The sequence below is a fragment of the Epargyreus clarus genome, unplaced genomic scaffold, assembly GCF_041222505.1.
Source record: "Epargyreus clarus isolate Ecla_fem2 unplaced genomic scaffold, WU_Ecla_fem_2.2 ptg000012l, whole genome shotgun sequence".
NCBI classification, from domain to species: Eukaryota; Metazoa; Arthropoda; class Insecta; order Lepidoptera; family Hesperiidae; genus Epargyreus; species Epargyreus clarus.
This window is the reverse complement of record NW_027332220.1, coordinates 12,525,072-12,550,090: the sequence shown is the minus strand read 5'-3', so window position 1 is coordinate 12,550,090 and position 25,019 is coordinate 12,525,072. Positions and strand designations below refer to the sequence as shown.

Genomic DNA, 25,019 nt, shown 5'->3' with positions numbered 1-25,019 from the left:
AAATGTTAAGTTAAAGGTAAAAACCTTTAACTTAACATTGGACTTTTTTTAATCTTACTACTAAAATTTGTTTATTGGTATACAATGGCGCTACGAGTTCAAAGAACTGCAATAACCATTTTATAAGTGACCTGCAAGAGTTTCTTAAAATAACAAAATCTTCTCGTAAATATATTTTAAAATCTTTCATTCTGTAGACTTAAATCCAGGATCGCCTGACTTTGCATCCTTATCGGGTAGCGTGAGAGCAGTCACGAATCGGGAACATTTCGCTGAATGTGGAACAATAATAAATATCAGCACCGAAGTGAAAATATCACAACGTAGTGTTGTGGTAAGTCGGGATTCATGCAGATTTCGCGCGGATGTGAGCCGATAACGTGCAAACGGCGGCGGATGCAGACATGATGTGAATAGAGGCGGATAACAAAGGAATGGTGCGGGACAGAAAAAAATGCTTTGTTGTAAAATAAATAAAGAGTAGCTTTTTACTACTAACTTGGATGCATGGTGGAGAGCAGAAAAACTATTTCTTTGTTACTTATAAAATAAATAAAGATGGGTGTTCTACCACTGGCGAAGACGATCTCATTTCAATATTGTTTGGAGTATTACATACAAACATTATTACGTAAAATCGAGACTTGACCTTGGGAATATATCGTCAGCGTTATCTTCAGTATTGCGGTCTCTGATTGTTTTGCTTCAATACTTGGGAAAATGGGCTTTTTATATTCATCTTCGTGTTTCTTACGTTACGTTCGTTTTATTACGTTATTCTTAATTTCTGGACCTAATTATGTCTATGATCATGCATTGCGTATCTTCATTTTGAAGGCAAAAAATTGCAGCAGGATTATGCAAGATCTGCTAACTTAGTTGTATTTCATCGTAGTAGTCGTAAGAGCTACGTGCTATTTTATGACCGGTTTTTATTTAGAATTCCCGTTTTATTTTGAGTTGATTACGATATCAATTGATTCGGATATTAATGGGCAATTACATGCACGGACACGGATATCCATACCACCTATAAATTTTCATAGACCAAGAGGATGTCAATAGCTTGTTTGCTAAAGTTGCCTAAATCTAAAATAGGACGACACTGCACAATAATAATGGAAATTTAAATTAATCCCGAGTAAACCTGTAGCTCCGATTAATATTCATCTAACACGATTGCTTTATTGGCTTACGGGGCGCCGCCTGCGTGTTGTGTGTTATAGTATAGTGTATTGAATGGTAATTACGAGAAAGTAAATATATGCCGAGTGTTGCCATATACTAGAACTACTCACGTGGATGTAGGTTGGATGGAATTATTGATAAGGTTGATGGATAAGGTTGTAAAGAAATGAAATCTGTATCATTGCATTAGGTGGTGGGAGAACCGTTACTCCATTTTTTGTCTTATAACTGCATTGTGAAGCGAAACTGCGTTCTGCTTTGAGGGATGTGGTAAGTAAGATTTACTTATTTGAGGCCTTCTACGAGTAACTTAGTCAGGGGTAGCAATGCTCGGTGGCCAACTTCAGAATGGCATGTAATCTTGTTTGCGGTTGATTATAGATGTCTTTCGACGGTAGTAGCTACTTGATTATTTATCAGATGCTATTTCCATATTATAAAAAAAATCTGGGGTCAATTAAGCATGATTAATATGACTTTTATATCAAGTAAATTAAAATTTATATATCTACAACGCGATTTTAGATGTTTCGACCACGTGTTACAACAGAACCTAGTTATATGTTTGATTTAAGGGCATCGAAATTAGTTTTAATGACTCCTCTCGATTTATTGAAGTTGGAAGTAACCGATAACCTTTTGAACTGAAAAACTCACTTTGAAATTGGTTCAATGGTTTTTGCGTCGGACTTGAAAAAACAAACAACGATAACTTCCAATTTTATAACAGCACGAACATTCCCCAACGTTTTCCTATCTAAACATAGAAACGTTGTTTATTTTTAAAATAAAACATGACTTTTGTTGCTTTAGTGTCATGCAAACAACAATTAGAGAACGAACGTAAAAACGAAAATCCGACTGTTTAAAAATATTACCCTCCACGAGCAATGGCTATCACATTAAATTTTCTATACATTGAATAATCACTACCAAAAATTAAGCTATAGCCTATTATCATTTTTATATTACACGTGTTAGGGCGCCACAGACAACTGGGAACAGTTTCGCAAAAAATATAATAATTGAAATAAAACGATACTGAATTCTAGTTTTCAGGTAACATGTCTTCCAATTTAATTAAAAAGTGAATGATTTTGAATTAAAGGGTGACTTGATTTGTTTTGATCAGTATAAATATTAACACATGGTACTGAAGTGAAAAGTATCTGCTGTTACTTCTTGTATACCCTTAGTTTTTCTTCTGTCACATAAATAAATTTACTGCGAAATCGAACCTAAACTGCTGGTGTCCGGCCATTAAGTGTAATAAACATTTATTGCTACTGTTCTATTACTTACAAGAAAAGCCTACAGTTTTCTAGAGTCAAATAAATGCCAGTGAAGCTGTAGGCCAGCTGAAGCTAGAGGTTAATAAAGTTTGAATTAAAATTCTCAGGAGGTGCACACGCGATGCGGTCGCTTCATAATTCATAGCCCGAGCTACGAGACTATTTAGTTGAAAAAACAAGTAAAGGAAGCTAAGATACCTTCTCGTGATAGCATTTTATTCCACGGCATTATATCTGTTGCAGTAAGAACCATAATATAGGTACAGGATACAGGAGTTAATTTCCCCCGCAATTTAGTTAAAGAAAGATATTACGCAAGAAAATTTATTAGCTCTTATGCTCTTCCTTAATAAATGTATATCGTCTGTGTATTTTTCCGTGGAATTGGAACATACACATAATTTGGAACAAGTTTTGGGAATTTTTATTTAAAAATGTGGTCGAACTATTCATTTCACTTCACGGAGTTTAAACTTGTGTATACTTATTGATTATCTATAGTTAATTATTATCTATACTCGTAGTTCATTAGGCGATACGTAAAAATTACTTAAACATTTTTTTATCTGTGTCTTTAGTCTAAATCACTCAACAAAAAGAAATATTTGCATTGCATAAAATATTACCTGTTACTTCGTTTATTAAATAAACATGTAAATCTTCAACAAAAACAATGACATGAGATATGGCGCAACCCTAACATAAATCCGGTCAAAAATAACAATGTTGATCAAATATCTGAAGCGATTGTTAACGCTGGAAATATTCCGTAACATACAGAAAAAATACGGATTGAATTGGAAATCCACTTTTTAAGCCGATCTTTTTAGCCAAATAACGATTGAGAGTAGTTTTGTGTCTCGGTCACATGGACCTTGAGTCCTTCCTGAAGCAGGTCATAATTGTGTTTTTGCCTCGATGAGTAACTTGGAACGTCTCACATTAGAATAGCCTTACTACATTATTCGGTGTTTAACAGCTTTGAAGGTGGTAGAACCCTTCGACTCCGGCGGCACCACCACCACTCCTATTTCTGCCTAATAACAGCAGTGTTAGGCGCTGCTGTGTTCCGTTTTGAAGGGTGTGGTAAGGGAGACATAAATTTCCGAGGCGTTCCAGCTTAGTCTTCGGGGGTATCGGCGCATCGGTGGCCGACCTCAGGTAGGAATATCTAATCCTATCTGGGGTTGATTACAGATGTCCATGGGCCGGCAGTAGCCACTTACCATCAGGTGGACTACATGCTCGTCTGCTAGTCCTATATTATAAAAAACAGCTATTTTATGCCATCAGTCTAGGTCAAATTACAAATTATTTGAATCCGTTTTACATACACTTGAGATTTTTTTTATAAATCTCTCATGTATGCAGGTTTCCTCACGATGTTTTCCTTCACCGTTCAGCAAGTGGTAATTAATGTGTAATACGCACATAACTTAGAATAATCCGAGGTGCGTAGCTGGGATTTGAACCTCGGTCGAGAGGCTGAGTTTCTTAACCACTAGGCTATCACTGCTAGTAAATGTACATAACCTATTAGTAGTGTACTTGGTAACATCCTAAGGGGAACGCATAATGGACCGCCGTCGAGGAGGAGCGTAGTAGTGGAATGCAGACGGCGATTTAATTAAAACGTTATCAGCAGAGATCTGTCAGCTCCTGACAGTGGCACGCTGCGGTTTGTTAACCAATCTCGAAGGATTCACTCTTTTAGGAGTTTGTTTACGTAGTTAAAGAAATTCAAGACGTTGTTACGGCGCTTTTTAAAAATAAATAATGATGCTCAGTATTTATAGCAAACCTAAGTCAAATTAAAGGCTAGCTGTCTCTGAAGTCTTTATAACTTATTTAAAAATAAATACGGGTAGAATATTAAAATGTAGAAAGAAGATACTTGTTATTTTAACAATAAAAGACAGCTATTCTGCGGCAGGAGAAGAACGTTCCGAAAGTTAAGAGAACTCTACGTGGAAAATCATTGTGTGTTAAAAAATAGGTTACGTTTACGTTCTAAAAATACCCAAAAGATATATTTTTTTAAGTATCAGTACTATCGCTCAATACGATTACAATTTAGATTTTGTTGTGGCTGCTGAGGAACCACGAAGAGTCCACTAACTTTAAGTAACTTTCCGTCAAATAATCTATTGATAATTGATATTGACCATAGTAACGCAACAACGTTTTTAACCGACTTCAGAAAGGAGGTGGTTATCAATTCAGCCGGTATCTTTTTTTTTGTATGTAGTATGTAGTTTTTTGTATTGTAGTAGTATATGTATGTACACGAATTACTCCGCCGTTAGTGGACCGATTTTAATAATTCTTTTTATTGTATAAAGACAAGCTGGAAGTTGGTCCCATTTAAATATGGTTAGGATCCATCGATGGGTTCTGGAGAAAATCAGGGGAACTCCTCCACCCATGTAAATATAACAGTCATAACTTCGCCGTTTATGAACCTATTTTAATGCCTTTCATTTCGTGTGTGTACAATTGTCGGCGCTCATATTAAACACGCTGTTTACATCGTTATCCAACGAAATATATTGAGCGCCAACTTCAGAAATATGTACTAAACCAACATTTGTTTCAATTATTTTTTACTTTGTAGTGACATAGAAGTCGGTTGTATTTTTTTGTTAATTTTTTTTATGCTAGATATAAGTGTGGCGATGGCACCTTCTCTTTCGATTTTGATGTATAAATAAGCAACCAATATATTCACCAAACTTAGGCATCACTTATCTACATATTTTATGATTTAAAGTGTTTGCCGAAACTCATTGTAATTACGTTGTACACAGCTTTCTGACGTATAATGAATGACTCCCAACAGACGTCAATTGCGACGTGTCGACGACACGACGTCACGACGCGACACGGATGCGGCTAATTGCGTTCGCCCTTAGAGACCGATTTATCAATTATTGACCGGATTGACAGGCACGAAATGGAGTTTTCTTGTTTTGTGTCAACTCAGGAATCTGGAATCTTTGGTGAAAAAACTGCCAAAAATTAAACATGAGGGCGTATAGCAATTGTAATTTTTTTTTTAATTATTACAACGTCAGTATCTGCTTTATAAACCCCCTTTCTTCACACACACAGCCTTCATTTTATTATTTCCCTCGAATATTGAATACCTCACCGTAACGGCTTGTAACGGCAATGCTTGTTTACTTGAGGCGATCTAATTTAGTTCCAGTGGTAATGGCTACCTGATGGTATGTCCTCCATGGACATTAAATTCAAAAAGAATCCTACCTACGGTACAGATGCGTTGTTACCCCTGAGACTTATGTTGGCATTCCTTGGATAAGTATGTTGTAGCCGACCCTTATAAACACTGCTGATATTAGGTGGAAATAGGTGTAGCGCTGGTGGCTTAGTCGAACCACAGTAGGTTCTACCAAATTTGATCCCAGCACTATCCTATTGCTATAAAATAAAAATCTACTTTTTCTATTCGGTGTAACAATACCTTTAGAATAGTTTCGAGGAAGGCTTAAATAAAGTTCGCGTGATATCTCCGTTCGATCCGGAATTTAAAACGGTATTTCATATCGCAGCGCGTTGTTTCCAATATTCACGTCGGACAATGCAAGAGAAATGCAATAAATAAACCTGGAGTGAGAATCTGGAACTCCTACGTTATTACGATGGCATTTGAAACAACTAAGTATTGCGTTTGTGTTTTAACGTGTACACGTTTTTAGATTATTTTGTTTTGCACAATAATATCCTTTTGTTTGTAACACTGCGGCCTATTATTAAGAACAAACGCAGTGAAAGTCTAGTAGTTATGAAGGAAGGTCCGAGTTTCAAATCCCAGGCATACATGTGATTTTTCAAAGTTATGTGCGTTTTAAAAATTAATTATCACTTGCTTAAACGGTGAAGTAGTACTTAAATCGTGAGTAGACTTGCACGTTTGAGACTTCGAAATAAATATTCTCAAGGGTGTGTAAAGTCAACCAATTCGCACTTGGCCAGCGAGGTAGACTATGGCCTAAATTCCTCTCACTCTGAGAGGAAACCCGTGTCAACTTAAAGTACATAAAAGTTATTTCACATCTTTAAGGATGATAATGCTGTAACGAACCGTTTGAAAACTTTTGATGTGAAACATCTATAGCCGCACGTAAAAAAGATTTCTGGCGTGGCGACGATTACCTTTAACTACATAGACAAATGTTCTATAAGGGACAGAGCTATTAGAACAATGTGATAAAAAAAGACAACTAGTGTTTGACCTTGCGTTTCAAGTGTACGCAAACGTAAATATTGACCATGGAATATAGTGACCAATGATTACTTCAGTCAAAACGGGACATCGATTTTTTTATGTCAAATACTTTTTACTTGAAAAAATATAGTTAGAAATAATAAAAAACACGCTTTTATGATAAAATTAACTAAAAAGTAGAAAATAATTTTCAATCTAGGAATCATTTAAGGAAAAGTAAATAGTATAATTGTGCAAAAAATGTGGGGCGCTTTATGAAAACTGATAAATGGACCCCATGTTTTTTTCACAATTATAATATTTACTGTTACTTAATTGACAATGGCAACGGTTCATTTCGGAGACAACGGCACGAAGCATCGAAAAAAGGGACTGTCCCGTTAAAAACGGGACGTATGGACGTATATTTCTCATTGATACTCATGCTTGTCAAAGACAATGAAATAATGGAACAGAAGGTAAAAAATGTCCAGAACTGTCGATAATAGTTTTAGTACATCGTTTACGTAGAAATTTTATAGTACAGTTTAACTAAATAAATTATTATTATATAAATATATAATTTGATGAAAGAATGTATCTATACAGATGTATCGACTGGTTTAAAATATACGATTTAAAAATTGTTTATATTTATTATCGTATATTAGTAAAGATTACTCACTCCTAACAAGAAAATGTACCCAGTTTTGAGAATTGAAATAGTTGCGTAAAAAAGTTTTGCCACGTCTCCGTGCTAAAATGTCCCTAAAATATTTGAAATAATTATTTATCTATTATGTAAATTACGCAGTATTAGTTATTTATTTGTAAATTTTCTCTAAAAATGTTTTTATTTGTCAAGAATTAAAAAAAAACTTACTAATAAGCCGTTTGTGGCTTCATTCAATTTCAAGGCGGCGAAGTATCTTTACTAATTTATGTTTATTATTTTCAGTTTTATTTTACACACGACCATTAATTGCAAAGTTGTGTACATTTTATAAATGTACTAGCTGACCCAGCAAACATTGTGTTGCCATATAAATAAAAAAAATGTTAAGGGTGAACAACCCTTATCACTTAAGAGATATGAAAAATAGATAGATAGTAGCCAATTCTCAGACTTACTGAATATGCATATAAATTTTGATGAAAATCAGTAAGAGCGTTTCGCAGGAGTACAGTAACTAACATCGTGACATGCGAATTTTATATAATCTTACCGTGGTCTTTTTGAGGATTAATTTCTGGCTATACAAAGATTGTTTATTAAATTATGTTTAGGTTAATTTATTCAATTAAAGAAATTTTAAAATACCGTATACTATCCTATATAAATTTTATGGTAATATTTTTTATTATTTACCACAGATATCGAAGAAAATTTAGAGATTAGGATACAGAATTTCCCATATATCGATTTTATTTTATTAAAATAAACTATAAAAAGTTATATTTTGACTAAAACACACTAATATAAAAATTAAGCAGTGGGATCTTAAACTATAACATACACGTATAAACATCGTGAGCTTCAATAAAATGTCACTTCTGTTCTGTTGATCTATGGTCATAGATCAATGAAAATTTTGATGTGAAACATCTATAGCCGCACGTAAAAAAGATTTCTGGCGTGGCGACGATTACCTTTAACTACATAGACAAATGTTCTATAAGGGACAGAGCTATTAGAACAATGTGATAAAAAAAGACAACTAGTGTTTGACCTTGCGTTTCAAGTGTACGCAAACGTAAATATTGACCATGGAATATAGTGACCAATGATTACTTCAGTCAAAACGGGACATCGATTTTTTTATGTCAAATACTTTTTACTTGAAAAAATATAGTTAGAAATAATAAAAAACACGCTTTTATGATAAAATTAACTAAAAAGTAGAAAATAATTTTCAATCTAGGAATCATTTAAGGAAAAGTAAATAGTATAATTGTGCAAAAAATGTGGGGCGCTTTATGAAAACTGATAAATGGACCCCATGTTTTTTTCACAATTATAATATTTACTGTTACTTAATTGACAATGGCAACGGTTCATTTCGGAGACAACGGCACGAAGCATCGAAAAAAGGGACTGTCCCGTTAAAAACGGGACGTATGGACGTATATTTCTCATTGATACTCATGCTTGTCAAAGACAATGAAATAATGGAACAGAAGGTAAAAAATGTCCAGAACTGTCGATAATAGTTTTAGTACATCGTTTACGTAGAAATTTTATAGTACAGTTTAACTAAATAAATTATTATTATATAAATATATAATTTGATGAAAGAATGTATCTATACAGATGTATCGACTGGTTTAAAATATACGATTTAAAAATTGTTTATATTTATTATCGTATATTAGTAAAGATTACTCACTCCTAACAAGAAAATGTACCCAGTTTTGAGAATTGAAATAGTTGCGTAAAAAAGTTTTGCCACGTCTCCGTGCTAAAATGTCCCTAAAATATTTGAAATAATTATTTATCTATTATGTAAATTACGCAGTATTAGTTATTTATTTGTAAATTTTCTCTAAAAATGTTTTTATTTGTCAAGAATTAAAAAAAAACTTACTAATAAGCCGTTTGTGGCTTCATTCAATTTCAAGGCGGCGAAGTATCTTTACTAATTTATGTTTATTATTTTCAGTTTTATTTTACACACGACCATTAATTGCAAAGTTGTGTACATTTTATAAATGTACTAGCTGACCCAGCAAACATTGTGTTGCCATATAAATAAAAAAAATGTTAAGGGTGAACAACCCTTATCACTTAAGAGATATGAAAAATAGATAGATAGTAGCCAATTCTCAGACTTACTGAATATGCATATAAATTTTGATGAAAATCAGTAAGAGCGTTTCGCAGGAGTACAGTAACTAACATCGTGACATGCGAATTTTATATAATCTTACCGTGGTCTTTTTGAGGATTAATTTCTGGCTATACAAAGATTGTTTATTAAATTATGTTTAGGTTAATTTATTCAATTAAAGAAATTTTAAAATACCGTATACTATCCTATATAAATTTTATGGTAATATTTTTTATTATTTACCACAGATATCGAAGAAAATTTAGAGATTAGGATACAGAATTTCCCATATATCGATTTTATTTTATTAAAATAAACTATAAAAAGTTATATTTTGACTAAAACACACTAATATAAAAATTAAGCAGTGGGATCTTAAACTATAACATACACGTATAAACATCGTGAGCTTCAATAAAATGTCACTTCTGTTCTGTTGATCTATGGTCATAGATCAATGAAAATTTTTTCATTGATCTATGACAGTTCAATTCAATCAATGAAAGTTTTTGTCAATGAAGACTGACAGAATTGTATTTCAAAATCAGCTGATGGCGTGCAGCGCACGAAAGTTTTTTCTTATTTGTTATAAATATGAACATTAAAAAATTAATTAATTTTTCTAATCATAGTGGCATTTATTGTGAAACATTCATTATTGATACTTATAATTTACGATTTTAGTAATATATTGAAATAACTAGCTAAGATTCTTGAGTTTACTAATATATTTTGATGTGAAACATCTATAGCCGCACGTAAAACCGATTTCTGGCGTGGCGACGCATGCCGTGGCGTTAATAAATGTTTATTCAATAAATAGTCATCGTTATCTGGAAAAAAATCGTAATATTTTATTTTATCATTATGACATATTTAGTTCCTATCACAATATGTTCTTTTCTGCATATTACTTTTACAAAATATGTCGATGTTTCACATCTGCCAGGCGTCCCGTGACGGCTCGCATTTTTTTTCATTGATCTATGACAGTTCAATTCAATCAATGAAAGTTTTTGTCAATGAAGACTGACAGAATTGTATTTCAAAATCAGCTGATGGCGTGCAGCGCACGAAAGTTTTTTCTTATTTGTTATAAATATGAACATTAAAAAATTAATTAATTTTTCTAATCATAGTGGCATTTATTGTGAAACATTCATTATTGATACTTATAATTTACGATTTTAGTAATATATTGAAATAACTAGCTAAGATTCTTGAGTTTACTAATATATTTTGATGTGAAACATCTATAGCCGCACGTAAAACCGATTTCTGGCGTGGCGACGCATGCCGTGGCGTTAATAAATGTTTATTCAATAAATAGTCATCGTTATCTGGAAAAAAATCGTAATATTTTATTTTATCATTATGACATATTTAGTTCCTATCACAATATGTTCTTTTCTGCATATTACTTTTACAAAATATGTCGATGTTTCACATCTGCCAGGCGTCCCGTGACGGCTCGCATTTTTTTTTAATAATAAATGTACGTAATTTAAAAGAATTGTATGTTTATTGCGATTTGGAGCCAGTCGTAAATTGTGGGCGGCGAGCGGGACCTTGGAAGGCTTTCGCTGATGAAATACATAATTCATGACTTCCGCCGAAGGTCCGCGTCAATTTGTTATCTGTTTTACGGCTTTTGTAAAAAGCCATTAACTCTAACGTCCGAAACACGTATATCATTGTAAAGGTAATGGAAAAATGGAAAACGCTGACAAAAATACAAATTACAAGCTTCATTTACTTGCAAATATGAAGTAGCTTTATGCGGCAAACTTTTAAAGGAATATTGTAAGCCCTTGTAAACATTCGTTTTAGAATTGAACTTTACTTTGTTTTGTGTCTCAAGGTGTTGGTCACGAGAATTTTAAAAGATGGTTCTACTCAGGAGGCATCAACTCCACACTTTGTTCTGCCTAATAACAACAGTGTTTATGATTGATGTACACCGCTTTGAAGGGTGTGTAAGGTAGACATATTATCCGATGTATTCCAACTTACGAGTAGTCTCCAAGAATAGCAAGGTATATGTGGTCGCACTCTAAGACTCTAATCTTATCTGGGGTGGTTTTTGACGTCCATGGGCGGCAGAAAAAAATTACCATCGGAAGGACTGCATGCAAATAAGTATGAATTATAAGTAAAAAAATATACATTTAGTAAGATTCAATCAACTGGAATAATAATACATGTTCTATGGTATTACTTTCAACTTATTTGAAATCCGGAGGCGTCTTATTCCCAGAAGCCACCGTCCCGATTACGGTTCAGATGGAAGCGAAGGCCACGTGACATGACACGTCATTTGTCACGCCGCACATCGAATCAGAGGAACGAACAGAGTCAATTTTGATACGTCAGCTTCTATCTTAGAATGTTACTTAGGGTTGAAATACACTTTTTACGTGTTTTCTTAAAATACTATGGTTACATGTTCGCTTTGTAGTACATTTACAGAGATATCTACCAATTTTTGCTTTATAGCAGTTGTATTAATGTTTAGTACTTAATTTTATCTGATGTTTGGATGTGGTCTGATTTCTGATTTCCTTCTTGAAGGTTGATCTAAATTATTGTTTGGAGTCTTTATAGATACTTCTGCTCATATTATTTATTATTTATTGAATATGATAGAGCACATTCTAATGCGTTCTTAACTTTGTATAACATTTTAGTAAAACCATAAAATTTCATGAATAAAAATAAATGTTGAAGATAACATCACAGGTCTCAATAATTCCTCAATTATCTGAAATAAAACAAATAGCAAATCTGTACGAGGCCTAAATCGTTTGGGGATATCGTGAGGTCGGGCCGAGAAGGTGAATGTAATGTCAGGAATAATGGAATTACTGTTGTTGGCTATTGTTTTATATTGTACCAGACTAGGTCAGCGCAGGTCGCGGTCTAGAAAATGGCTGACGCATTGTCGGTATTTTTTAAAAGAAACCACAGAATTTATAAAGGTCAAGTTACATCAAAAAGTCGGTAAATGTAAAGTGACTGTAACAAAGTTTGTTATTGAATATTATAGCTTAAGTTTTATTATTTCGTCGTAAGTGCTCAAATGAAATAAATAGAATACTTAGCACTTTTTATAAAACGAATCTTTTGTCATCAAGAGTTACTTTTTATTTAAATTTGTTTGGTCTTCTCATACGTCTTAATGCAGAATAATTATGTTACCTTCGCAATTTACTTTACCTCTATATGGTTTTGAATAAACAAGTAGGACTAAGATCATTGTTTGAATTGAAATAATTTCGAGTGGTGCTGAGTGAAGACAGGTGTCTAAGCCGCTTACAGCTGACAGCAGCCCGGAGCACTTAGCTCACTACATACTGTACTGTGTACACACTGAATAATATTGTCCATGTGTGTTTACACAATTAAATACAAATAAGCATTCTTAAGCATTTATTAAAGTCAAGGCTTTATTGTTGGCTGGCTGCGCAGATGTATTTATATGATGCACAAAATGTGGTTTGAAATTTACCAAGGCTTAGTCCTGAAGAGTACGCTTCTGTGAAAGGCTTGGGTAAGAACTATTTATATAGAGTCGATTAAAGTTATCCACGGGCGGCAGGGACCATTTACCATCAGGTGGGTAGCATGATAGTTTGTTACGTCATTAAAAACAAACATTATATACATTATATTCCTTATTCTTAAAACAAATCAGAGAAATCTCTGATCTGTAAGTATACAGAAATAAGAAGCACTTTCTATTATTTCTACATCAACGTAGCACAACATTATAGTAATGAAAAATGCTCAATATTCTTGAAGCTAATCCTAAGTTTCCGCCGATAAAATACTTTCTCGTAATCCCACTCCGCGGGAACTTTACGAGCGATCACGGAGATTGGCAGCCGTCACTCCATATTAAATTCCGATGGCCATTCAGTGGTATCGGTAGTGAGTGGATGCTGTCGTCCAGGCGTAGGTTCGGACATTTGTTAGGAAGTCAGGTTTTAATAGGTTTCAATAATTAAATTAAGTTTTAGTGTATGCATCGCTGGTAACGCGCTACTAATATGCGTGCTATAATTGATGCTTATTTAAAAAAAGTGTTTTCGTGCATTTAGGATAATAAGCGTGAGTTCAACCCATGTTGAATTTTATTATTTGTTATTAATTTAAAAGTGTACACTGTAATAACATCGAGTTTGACACTTGTGTGATGTTTTACTGTATTAGCAATGTGAAAAGAAATAAGGCATGACCAGTAAAGGAGGTTTATTACATTCGTATCTATGTATACCTACTTACTCATTATTTTAGTATTTGTCTGTATAAAACATGGAAACTTCGGCAACGTCACGATGATTCCGTGACGCTCTACATAACAATCTTGTTATTCCATGTTTGTGGCATATAAGAAATATTTATAACCAAAATATAGCAATGCCTGTATGTTATACAATACCCAGGCTCTTCATGATAAGCCAGATTCTGTAATCCATCTCCGACACGGCGGCTATTGGCCGGAGCCATCCATCAGCCGTAAAAGCTCTGCGGTGACGCGAGAGCTTTTGAAGAAATACTCGGATATATGACCGTGGGGCGGTCAGAAAGTTTCACCTAACACAATATGGATTTAGATATTCAAAACTAGAATAGTTTGCGGTTCAGCGTTTGTTTACCTTAGTTTCAATATTTTGACGACCTACATACTAGTTTTTAGGTTGGCACTATTCACTCAAATTCGTACAAATATCCGGGATACAAAGTACAATTCTATGACACAAAATAAAAGCTGTTCAATTTTACGAAAATTCAGGGAAGTAAACGATGTTTCGGATATTAGTTAGGAAATTCATGAATATAAAGAAATAAGCATTGTAAATATGAAAGACGTCGTAGTACTATAAAGGAGTTCTATTTCTCCAGTCATTGCACCAGTTATCAACATAGTTGAAGGTGGTAGAACCCTTTGTGGTTCGACTCCGGCGGCACCACCACCACACCTATTTCTGCCTAATAACAGTAGTGTTAGGCGCTGCTGTTTTCCGTTTTGACGGGTGTGGTAAGGAGGATATACTTTTCCGAGGAGTTCCAGCTTAGTCCTCAGGGGTAGCGGCGCATCTATGGCTGACCTCAGGTAAGAATATCTAATCCTATCTGGAGTTGATTAAAGATGTCCATGGGCGGCAGTAGCCACTTATCATCAGGTGGACTGAATGCTCGTCTGCTATTCCTATATTATAAAAAAATATACTTGTGTTATGATACCAAGCGATCTACTTCAGGTAGAAGAAGAGACTTCTAGCTGTGAAAAGTATCGTAAGCAAATTTGCCTTCTATTGTAAATTTAACATTATCTCAAGTTGTTGTTAATGCAGTATGACAAAATCCTAATGTAATTAATTGAGTTACAGCAAAAACAACAACTTGGTGAAATTTAAAAGCGAAACCTCTCGTTTCAATGAGTGCCATTGATTTAAATTTAAACGCGGGCTAACATTTTTAATGATTGTAGCATTACGCTCCAGTTGTAATTACTGCAGGCTTTCAGGGAAACTTTAAATAGAGCCTTTATGTGGAAGGCAGCGCCCTCTATCTGCTGGAAATGTCAAGAAACGAAAGAATGTCAAGTGAACTACGTCTAGAACTCATGAAATTTCAATGATGAAGCTATCATATTCATACATATATACAAAAGCTGTATAAATATTTTAGGAGCCTGGATTTTCTTTGTAATTTCACAACATATTTTTCAAATGGTGTCAACACATAATGGGCACTAAGGCGCAGTGGCGCGGATGCCGCCGGAAAGGTTAGCAATAATTTAAACCCTGTTGGTAGTCGGGCTGTTGTCGGAGTTACACAATTACAAATTGTAATGGTAAAATCTCTAGATAACATTTTTCGACAAACATAAAAAAACGTGCGGTACTCGGGGACTGCCGCGGTAAAGCTATTGCATACCATTTTTTATCAACTTATGCAATTATAATTATTTATTTAACAGTTATTACAAGGGTAATCGGAGTCCAAACGAAGCCAAGGTCACAATATACATGACAGGGTCAAATCGGAGTCCGGTGAAAGCCAAAAGTATTTTTTTTTCAATAAATCCACGGAATTAACGCACACTGGTACAGTACACAGCAAACAAAAATACCACGAAGCAGTAAACAAAAATGGCGTCATAAATCATAATGGCGTTTTGATTTTATACTGTCAAATCTGTAATTTGTAATTGTACGTTTGAAAATTACAAACACTCGTTTACGTTATATTATTAATCCAGAATTTCAACATAGCTTATGTTGGTAAAACATATTATTTGGATTATATTGTATTGTATATGTTGAATGCATATAATAGGTATTTAAAAAAAAATACTAAACGCAAATTTTAAGATTTCCGCACGGATTAAAAAAAATATATATATTTCTGCCATCTGTATTCAAATTAACGAATTAATTTACTATTTATTTTCGTTGCGGAATTTCTTGATTCGGTCGTCGCGCTCAAAGCCCGCGATAAAAGCTATGCAATAGCTTAAAAACTGTTTTTGGAGGATTTGATGAATATTTTTATATTACCTACTTGCCATTCACTAACCACAAATTTCATTGTTATACTCACTTAAACAAATGTGATTTGAGTCATATTCTCACTAATAATACGCATACATATTAGTTAGGCAAAGAAAAGTCTCGCGAAATGCCTTGCTCCGACAGTCACATAATTTATAATAATTATAATTTAGCTAAAATCGCACAAGGATAATCATTAATCCTGATTCCTGACGATCCTGATGAGGTGAATGGGATAAAACTATTATATCGTGTATTTTCATTAGTTCTTCATAATTGTTCAACATTTTAAATATATCGGACCGTTCAAATTGGGTCAAAATCGAATTCAAAAATTCCGTTACAAGCAAGCAAAGCGTGGTAAAATGTTTGTGTTTACAACATATTTTTGATTGTAGTTAAAATATTCAGAAATATATAACTAATATAGAATTGCATTGAAATGTCCATACTTTAGAAATAATATATTTGAGCTACCAAATCATATGTATGTCAGCTCCAAGTGCACACCTCATTGAACACTGTAAATGATACATTAGTTGCGGCAACGTGTTGTCGCGGCGTGTTGGCAGCGCTTCAAAGCAGTGTTCAAAGCTCTTTCTGTGGCTATTATACTTGGAAGTGGCAATTTTTGGACACAAATATATCGGTTATTCACTATTTTTATGTGTATCACGCTTCGAGCTAATAGTTTTGTTATATATATGTTCTTCTTATACATATGTTCTTGACAATTTTTGTTTTTAACACGCTTTTATTAGCTTGGGTTGTATGTATATATGTATGTATGTATGAATGTATGTACGTAACAGTAACGGAATCTTTGAACCCGATTTCTATTCACTTTGAACGTTCAGTTTAATTCAAAATTTTGAAAAATAATCAAAAACCGATGACAATACACGATTTTAATAATTTTGCACCATTGTCCTTATCAACATCCTCAGGATTAACGATTTTCGAGGCGAGAGAAAGCGCCTTAGGGAGAGTTCAGGCAAAGTTACTAGATTGATTTTTAGTTTTGAAAAATAATAATGTTATTTCCCTATAACTCAAATGTATTAAAACAAATCTATAATGCCATCTTGTAGAATGATTTTTAGGATTCCGTACACAAAGGATAAAACGAAAGCCTCCGCCGTATGTACGTGAGTCACAGGGCTTTATCTCTTAAACCGTAATAGATAGACACTTGATTTTTTTTACAGACGATGCATAATGATGGTCGCTATAACAACAAATACTAAAATTAATAAAATAAATATAGTTCAAAAAACTAAAAACACGCTTTTATGATAAAATCAACTACAAAGTAGAAAATAATTTTCCATCGAGGAATCAATAAAGGAACAGTAAATTGTATAATTGTGGAAAAAGTGTGGGGTGCTTTTCAAAAATTGATAAGTGGAGTTTTATCATAAAAGCGTGTTTTTTAGTTTTTTGAACTATATTTATCTTAAAATATTGTATTGCAGTAATGCAATGTTTGGAGGATTGAGAAAATGGCATGTTACAACATTTAAAACGAAATTTGTCGGATTATAAGATTAATTTATCTTCTTCTATTACAGGTGTGCGCGACCCGTACTCCCTTCATCTTCAACTACAGTGAAGGTAATAAAAAGTATTTCAAGTCATAAGATTTTTTCATAATATCATTTACCTATGTATTATGTATTTACATTTATGGAACTATAACCAATCTAATGCCTTACGATAGTGGGCATAATTCTTTAAGCGAAATAATCAGAAATTACATATCTATGTTATTTGGAAATTCAAACGAGTATTCACTCCACCGATTGGTCACGATCACTATCGCCTGCGTGTGATATTGACACAGAATCACTACTGCTCTGTAAATATGTAATGTTTGTCTAAAGGATTTAAGTGTAAGACAAGTGTAAGACAGTGATATGTTCGTTTGAACCGTGAACCATTGAGAAGGCCAACATATATATGTATACAAAACCAAGCCCCTATTACTACGGAAAATCTATTTCTAGCAGAGGATTTCTGTTTGATATAGATATACGGAGAGTTCACAGATGCTTTCAGAAGCTAGAAACCTAATGAATGCATGACGTCTCTGCCCAATGTCCGATCCTTTCGTGATGTGGTTAAGATGGCTAATGATTTGGAAAAGCAACGAACTGAATAATGTTTCGAGGTTATATTAGTCCTCTACAATACATATAGTTAATATGTATCCGTTTGGTATTCCAAATTTAAAATTGTATTATTTTTAATTCTGTAACAATACCAATAAATTGTTTCATAATGTTGTTTTATTCTTCAATATGCTAAAGGTTAAATAAAAATTGTTGGAGACAACGATTTCTTTATTTCTCAAGAAATCCTCTTATAGTTAATAACGCTTATAATGTACCATATTATAGAAATAAATATAAAGAACCATTTGCTTTCATTTAAAAATATAGAAAAAAATTCGCAAAGTATTTTGCGAAAATAGTCTTTGTAATGTGTATAAGCAACAACAATATTTTTGTTAAACAATCCATATCTAATGATAACAAAACCGTACACAAAGACAAAATAATAAATACATTACTATCCTTGGTAAAACATAAATAAAAAATGTTGACTTCTGAATGTAACTTATTAAAGAGATATTCCACATACAATATATCAAAAGGGATTGTAAGACCATCTTATGATCGTAACTACAAAGCATTTAAGGAACCATTCACACGAGGTCCATTAGGAGAGGAAGTAATTCGTTAATGGGTTACAGAAATGGGTACCGACACAATACAAATTGTCCCGAACCTTCCTATCGGAGTTGCCGTTAATGGCGTTTTTACCGGACAATGCTGACTCAGTCCACAATTGGACTGAGGGGAGAAATAGGAAGCTTAGTCTTTTAGTAAGCGATTGTCTATTGAAGCGAATCATTGAACATCAAAGTAAAGACCTATTACTGATTGGCAAGAAGGAACTATTATTGATTACAGTAACAAATAAGAAATAACAACGACAAACAAAATACGCGTATGTACCGCATATTTTTTGTACGTACTCGTTAAGATATCTTATTGGTTTATAAGCACTATATTTGAACATATTATTTTTTATTACTAAGTAGCAAATGAGCATGCAGTCCAGCTGGTGGAAAGTGGGTACTGCCGCCCATGGACATCTTTAGTCATCACCAAATAATACCAGATTCCTGGGGTTGTCGACAGATACGTTGCTACTCCTGAGGACTAAGTTTTGAAGGTTCCTTCCTGAAGAACCCTTTGTGGTTCGACTCCGGCGGCACCACCGCCACACTTATTTCTACCTAATAACAGCAGTGTTAGGCGCTGCTGTGTTCCGTTTTGAAGGGTGTGGTAAGGGAGACAGACTTTTCCGTTCCAGCTTAGTCCTCGGCGCATCTGTGGCCGACCTCAGGTAGGAATATCTAATCCTATCTGGGGTGGAGTACAGATGTCCATGGGCGGCAGTAGCCACTTACCATCAGGTGGACTGCATGCTCGTCTGCTACTCCTATATTATAAAAAAAAATATTATAAAAAAAACGTTTGCACCTTTAAGTTTGCACTTCTAAGTTCACGTGAGTTGTTCTACCTCAGCTCTCAGGATTAGCAATATATATGGGAGATACTCCGGTAGGATTGACGTTAATAGCAAAATCGACGATATTTACGTACATTACATTTACAGGTATAATGCATCATCGATCGCTGTTACAATACCGTAAAAGAATAGTTACTCGTCTCAGCTATGACAAGTATCTAATGAGCTATCCATAGGGTAGGGGGGTAAGATAATTGCGGGTGGCGGCCATTTCCCGCGCCCTCCACCGCGGTGGCCGGACGCTTCCGGCGCGACGCTGCCGTTATCAGATGTAACTTTTGTTTGCCGTAAAATGTAGCTTTGAGATGGGGAATAAGTGAGACAGCTTTGAGCATATTTTGCAACATTGACTGACAGGCTACGTATGCCTTAATTTAGTGGAGTCTAGAAATTAAGAAATTAGTTAGAATTATCAACTGCGATTAGTCTATTAGCTTTTTTTTTAATAAAATGCATCTATTACGGACGACAACGGCCTAAGAATTTAAATGTAAATGTTGATTAATGTAACTTGTGTATGTAATTAAGACTATGTAAATAAGACATTTTATTGCAATAGATATAAGTCCTACGTAATAAGAATAGATATGTAAGAGTAGGATAGCAATAGAGTGTAAGCATAGAATTGTAAGAGTAAGACGGGCTATGTTAGAAAGGGACGGCAATAGGACGCGGTTGCTGACTGAGCCTGCGCCTGTTGCGGTACCCAAAATAAGTACTTAAGCTCGCCTTTTTGTATGGAAAAGTGTGTACGCCTCGGAATAAAAACAAGAAGAAAAGAACTGAAGATTCAAGTTGGAGTTTTATTTGAAAACCCATAATCTACATTGGTCCTTCGAGAAGCCGGATTTAAAGAAGACTCAAGATGAATACGCCGATCGCAATGAACACAAGGGGTCGTGTTCGCTCCGAATCGGGGTACAGCGAGTCAGAAGCAGCCCCGGGCGCTAAGGGTGCGCCAGGGCCATCGCTACACCGAATTTATGAAGATTCTCCGCAGTCGCCGTCGACGGTCGCAGGAAATTCCCAAGAAAAAAGGATGGAGCACTCTCCGCCAGAAGGGGCGAGAGAGACAGCACCAGCGACGTCAACGCGGACGTCCGTCATGGGGCCACCTGCACGACCAGCTAGCACGCCACCAAGGCGTGAAACTTCATCGCCGGTGCGGAGACCTACATCGCCGGTGCGGAGACCTACGTCGCCGGCACACACCGCTCGCAGTAACACTTCAAAGCGAAGCATCGACGCACGTATGAAGATGGCACAATACGAAGCGGAGAAAGAACTCGCGGCTATAGAAGAGAAGCGGCTACTTATGAAAGAAAAGCTAATCAAATCGAGATTAGCCGCCGAAATGACTGCAATCGAAGCCGAATCTGAATATGCGGCGAGCTCATGCAACGAAAGGGTACAAGACTGGGTGGATAGAAGCATGGAACAACCAACGGCGACGAAATACAGGGAAGAACCGGAAGAGGTTCGCCCTCCCGTTAGTAAGCAACGGGGGGAGAACGCGAAATTCCAAGGCATTCAACGGCTAGCCGACACCTTAGAAAAACTAGTCGCCTCAAGACCGTTGCCTCGCCAAACAGCGGAACTACCTATATTCACGGGAGCCGTCGCCGAGTGGCTACCGTATAAGGCCGCCATGGAAGATTCTACAAGACTCTTTAAGTTCTCTCCAACGGAAAATCTCCTTCGACTGCGAAACAGCCTGCGAGGGGAAGCGAGAGAAACCGTGCTGTCACAGCTATTCACCGCATCTAACCCAGATATCATCATGCGCACATTAGAGATGAAATATGGAAGACCGGAATTCATAATAGATCGGGCCATGGAAGAGCTCAAAAAGATCCCGAAATTAGGGAGCGCGAGCACCGATCTGTATGAGTTCGCGGTGAAGATTCAAAATATTGTCTATACGATAAAAAGTATAGATAGAAGAGGCTACCTACGAAACCCGCTACTCGTTCGAGACGTAATGGACAAACTGAGTCCTCATCTCATAAGCAAATGGGCGGAGTACGCAGCCAATAACGAAGCACGCATCATGGAAGATAATGAAATGATAGTACTCTCCGAGTTTTTAATGGCCGAAGCGGACCTTATGATAAGGTACACCCACACAACGAAGCGAAGCGTTCCGGTACCCGTCAGAAGAGAAGTAGCACCAAAGCGGGTTGCTACCAAGGGCGTATACACTGCGGGGGAAAGTCAACCGGAAGAAAGAAAATGCTTCATGTGTCCAACTGGGGGACACTACACTACTGAGTGCGATAAACTCAAAGCACTCGACGTCAACGAGCGATGGAAGTGGGCAAAGGACAACAAGATGTGCTTCAAATGCATGAAAAGGAAGCACAGCAGGTTCACATGCAAAGCCAAGGCCTGCGGAGTCCACGGATGTACCTACCAACATCACGCGCTACTACATAAAGAAAAAGTAACGGAGTCTACGACTACAGTGAGCACTCCGGACGACGGCAGGGAAGACGAAGCAGCCGCGCTAGTAATGAGCGTCACGACAAGGAGGTCGCCTATTACATCAGTACTGCTCAAAACCTGCGAGGTGAAACTCAGCGGTCCACGGGGGGAGGTAAATACGTACGCCCTCCTAGACGAAGGGTCTACTGTGACGCTAATAGACGAAGAATTAGCGAAGCAACTCACTAACGGCGGACCGAATCGACCTCTGAACATAAGGGGTATTAACGATCAGAGAAGGATCGACAGCGAAGCGGTCAAGGTTCGTGTCAAAGGGGTACACGAACAAGAAGCCTACTTAGTGACAGCCCGCACAGTAAAAGGACTACAGCTACATCACCAACGCGTACCGCACAACTTAGAACGGTACAAGCACCTGCGAGTTGTACAAGATAGCATCAGTAAGGGAGAAGCTCGACCTCGCATATTGATAGGTGCCGACAACTGGCATCTAATAATATCGCGACAGCTGCGCGCCGGCAAGAGAAATGAACCCGCCGCGTCGAGAACGAAGTTGGGATGGGTACTGCACGGGTCGGTACCCAGGAAATCGATTTATCAAGACCAGGCGGCCGTACTTCACATCTGCGCGAGCGACGTCCAACTACAGAAGCTCGTCGAGTCACATTTCGACGTGGACTCGCTTGGCGTATCGACTAAAGAAAAAATTAATAAGCATGAGAAGAGAGCCAACGACATTTTCGAAGCGACCGCCACAAGAAAGGACGGCCACTTCGAAGTGGGTCTGCCCTGGAAGATAGATAACCCCACGTTCCCAGATAGCTACGAGTCTGCCCTTAAGAGACTACACACGCTCGAGAAGAGGATGACTAGCCGGCGTTTAAAAAGGAATACGCGGCTCAGATCGCTAACCTTATACAAAAGGGTTACGCGGTGCAATGCGACGGCAGCGAAAGGGATAGCAACGTAAAATGGTTCCTGCCGCACTTCGCCGTCACCAATCACAACAAGCCGGGAAAAGTTAGAATGGTCTTCGACGCGGCGGCTAAGGTGAAGGGAGTCTGTCTCAATGACTTCCTACTAGAAGGACCCGACCTACTAGCTTCACTCACAAGAATATTGTTCGGGTTCAGAGAAAAGAGAATCGCCGTCACAGCGGACATCGAAGAAATGTTCCTTAGGGTTAAAATCAGACCCGAGGACCAACCGGCACAGATGTTTTTATGGAGGGACAAGCCTACGGACCCTCCGAGAAGATTTAAAATGGTCTCCATGATATTCGGAGCCAGCAGTTCGCCATACCTCGCTCACAGCGTAAGAAACCGCAACGCCGTCGACTATGAAAGTAAATACCCAGAGGCGGCCACGGCGGTCAAGGAGCGACACTACATGGACGATTACCTAGACAGTTTCCCATCTGAAGAGGAGGCTATTAAAATGGTGAACGAAGTTACCTACATCCATCAACAAGCGGACTTCAACTTAAGAAGATGGAACTCAAATAGCAAGAGAGTTTTAGCTAGCATACCCGAAGATAAGAAGTCTGAAAGCGCGAATGTAAAGTTAGCAGCACACCAGAAGGAAAAGACATTGGGGCTGCGCTGGGACCCGAGCTCCGACACCCTCACCTTCAACACTGACATCAAGAGGGTTCCCGATGAGGTCAGACTGCGGTTGAGAGCACCGACTAAACGCGAAACCCTAAGCGCGGTTATGTCGGTGTACGACCCACTGGGGCTTATCAGTCAATATACGATCGTCGGCAAGATGATATTACAACGCTTGTGGCTCAAGAAGGTTGATTGGGACCAGGAATTGCCATCTGAAGACGCTAACCTATTCGACGAGTGGATAAGGCGACTCCCAGATGTCTCAGCACTAGCAATACCGCGGTGCTATAGCTACAACGTAACGCCGGAAACTCACATCGAGTTACACGTGTTTGTCGACGCAAGCGAGCAAGCCTACGCTACGGTGGCCTACTGGAGGATCGCACACGGCGATCACATAGAAACAATACAAGTAATGGCCAAGGCGAAGGTGGCTCCACTGAAGTTACTAACCATTCCGAGACTGGAGCTCCAAGCTGCGTTAATCGGGGCACGAATGGCTAACACTATAGTCAGGGAGCACAGCTGTTGGAAACCCAAACGAGTCATATACTGGAGTGACTCCCGCACCGTCCTTCAGTGGATAAGAAACGAGACGAAAAAATACACGCCGTTCGTCTCACATCGCCTAGCTGAGATCGCCGAGCTCACACATACAGAGGATTGGCGATGGGTGCCTACAACACTCAACGTAGCCGACGATGCGACCAGGCTTCAAACCGACGGGATCGACAGCCGGGACCGGTGGTTCACGGGACCGCAATTCCTACGAGCCACAGAAGAGCACTGGCCTACGGAGAACGGGGAAGGTGAAGAGACCGGGGAGACGTGTTACACCGTCTCAGAAGAGGACTCGGACCGCAACGACTCATTACCCGACATTAGAAGGTTCTCCAGTTACCTGAAGCTTATAAGGGCGACGGCACTTACTCAGCTATTCGTCGAGAAGCTTCGATCTAGAGACAAGACTCTACACTTAGAAGTGTCACACTTAGAAGCGGCCGAACGACGGTGGTTTCAACGCGCGCAGCGGGACTCCTTCAGCGAAGACTTAGCGCGGTTAAGTCACAACCAGCCGCTACAACGACACAGCAAATTTAAAAGGCTCGACGCAGTATTGAACGACGGGCTAATAACCGCAAGAGGCCGTATAGGTGCGCTCTATTCTACAACGCACTCTAATGAGCCGGTAATACTCGACGGGCAGCATCCCTTTACTCACCTGCTTGTCGAGCATTATCATCGCCGGGCGGGACACGCGAATAACG

The 25,019-nt window shown here is 37.2% G+C and overlaps 1 protein-coding gene across 1 annotated transcript in view; it reads left to right on the top strand.

Annotated features, from left to right (window-relative positions):
• Positions 1 to 25,019, top strand: part of LOC140746454 (TWiK family of potassium channels protein 18) — a 126,122-nt gene that overhangs the window by 29,400 nt on the left and 71,703 nt on the right. Inside the window, exon 2 of the mRNA XM_083059000.1 lies at positions 17,668 to 17,710. The gene's annotated coding sequence lies outside the window, so the exon portion shown is untranslated. The remainder of the gene's footprint in view (positions 1 to 17,667; positions 17,711 to 25,019) is intronic.